Source organism: Pempheris klunzingeri, chromosome 16 (assembly GCF_042242105.1).
Source record: "Pempheris klunzingeri isolate RE-2024b chromosome 16, fPemKlu1.hap1, whole genome shotgun sequence".
In the NCBI taxonomy this organism is placed as follows: domain Eukaryota; kingdom Metazoa; phylum Chordata; class Actinopteri; order Acropomatiformes; family Pempheridae; genus Pempheris; species Pempheris klunzingeri.
This window is the reverse complement of record NC_092027.1, coordinates 6907182-6909579: the sequence shown is the minus strand read 5'-3', so window position 1 is coordinate 6909579 and position 2398 is coordinate 6907182. Positions and strand designations below refer to the sequence as shown.

At 41.7% G+C, this 2398-nt stretch overlaps 1 pseudogene; it reads left to right on the top strand.

The window, feature by feature from the left end:
• The first annotated feature begins 228 nt into the window (after positions 1–228).
• LOC139215818 (E3 SUMO-protein ligase KIAA1586-like) lies at positions 229–1025 on the top strand (annotated as a pseudogene).
• The last annotated feature ends 1373 nt before the right edge of the window (positions 1026–2398 follow it).

The following is a 2398-nucleotide window of genomic DNA, read 5'->3' as shown; positions in this document are numbered from 1 at the left end:
AAAAATAATAATTTTACCTTGCAAAACATGGGAGTTCACTGTGCAAGGGTTAGGGTTAGAAAAAAAAAACACTGGACACCGGTAGACAAGTGTAGTTTAAGAGGTTAAAAATACCAAAGTCACTCAATAGCACAAACAAACCAACTGATCGACAAGCAACTCCCGTCTACTGCTTTTAAAGAAGGGGCTATCTGTAACTGTAACTGAAATGCAGCAGTTGAACTCAACATGCAAATTTTCACCATCAGATGGATTTCCAGTTGCTAAAATACAGTGAGACCTCTGTGGAAAGATTTCCCTGCGCTAGCACTCAACCTCTCACATTGTGCACTGATGTCGAGAGTCAAAAATACAAAGGACTACAGAGGCACCTAACCAACTCAGGACTTGTGGAAGATTTGGCTGTCATGAAAGACATCCTGCATGAAATTCAGGGTTTGTTTCTGAAGCTGCAGAGAAGAGAAACGACACTTGTGGATTCAAGTCTCCACATCTAAAAAACCATCAATGTTTTGACAGCCGTGAAGATATCTGGTGGGAAATCAGTGAAGAAGACTGAACAGTGTGTCTCATCAGGACTTTTTAAAGATGCGGAGCAGACAGAAGTCAGGGTGAAAATAAACAAACCTTGCTTTTATGAAATGGTTGTGGCCAGTCTCACCGAGCACCTTGCAGAAGTCAAACTTGGTAGAGAAGCTCAAGGCTTTTGATAAGCACTTTTGACCAGTGGGAGCAGGAGGTCTTGACTTTTTCTGGTGAACAGGAAGTACACAGCCCAGGTAAATCACTAGGGGAACCAACCTGTGCTGTGGAGCAGTTTAGAGACTGGAAACTGCAGGGCACACCGCAGGGCAAAACACTGGAAAGACTATGCATAGCAATGCTCACTTAACCTCTCTACGTCAGCTGGGTGTGAGAGAGAATTTTACCCCATAAATGACACAGCCAGCCTGAACCACAACAGGTTGCATGAAGAGAGCTGTATCTTCACTTCTATTTGTGATTTGCCTTTTGGACAAATTTGATGCAGTGCTCAATGTGGGACCCTGGATTATTATTATTCGACTCTCATCAACTCTTTTCTTCTTGGTTACCAAGACGGCAACTAGAAGAAGCAGAGCCAAGGCCTCTGTGGTCCATTCTTTTTGAAGGTGAGATGGAAGATTTTTCAATCTTTAGTCTGTGTTTGCTGGGACTGAATTGTGATACACCTGCTGTACATAACGTGAAAAGTGTGCATATGTTGGGTTTGAGTGTGTGTGTGTGTGTCTGTCGTGTGCGAGCGAGCGAGAAAAGCAGTGTGTGTGCTGCTGTTGTGTTAGTGCCTTTATTGTTAAGGATTTAAGCCTTGATGTGTGTGTGCATTGTGTGTATAACCTAGTTGACTGCTTTGGCTTGCATCCATGAAATTAGTTAGTGAGTCTGTGTAAAACTCAAGCATAGCATGAGGGCACTAAGTAGGAAGGGCCCTCAATGGACACTTGGTATTTAGCACACTGAGAAACACGATTACATAGTGTGTGATTATACACTACTCACAAGAAGTTAGGGATATTCGGCTTTCAGGTGAAATTTCAGGATGAACCTAAAATGCATTCTAACCTTTCCAGGTGAACTTAATGTGACCTTCTCTAAACCTTTGAATGCACATGTCCAACTGTTCAGTGTCTCAGTACTTTTTGCACAAGTTGCTGTTCTCTAACAAGAAGCTTAACAGCAACATTCACAACAGGTTTGATCCATGAATCCACCAATACATTTCCTGCTTCAGTTAGAATTGGTATTTAAACAGTCCTCCTCATCGAGCTGTTCACATTCTGACATCATGAGACCAAGACGACACCTAACTATTGATGAGCAGCACCTCGCCATTGCGAGGCTTCAAACAGGAAGTCCTCAGACGGAGGTGTTCACTGAGCTTAGAGGGTCACAGAGTGTCATCAGGTGGTTGTAACAGTGATACAGAGACTGGAAGAGTCACAGAAAGGAGAGGAGTGGACGTCCTTTGGCCACATCCCAATTTATTGAGACACTGAACATTTTTTTGTTGTGGTATACCTACCACTGTTGTTAGATTTTCTTTAAATAAATTGTTTAAGATGAATAAAATTACCATTGCATGCTTCTACTTAAATGCCCTACTTTCATGATATAATATCACTGTAGCATTCACTTTTTACATTTTCCATATATTTCACCTGAAAGTCGAATATCCCTAACTTTTTGTAAGTAGTGTATGTTGAGATTAGAAAAGGAAAACTCTCTTTTTTTTTTCAAATGTTGCAATACACTCAAAATTTAAAGCCCTGCATCACTTTTCCTGTCCGAAATTGACAGCAGCACCACGCTCAGACTTGACACACACCCCCTAAAGACCACCTCACATTAGCGTAATGAA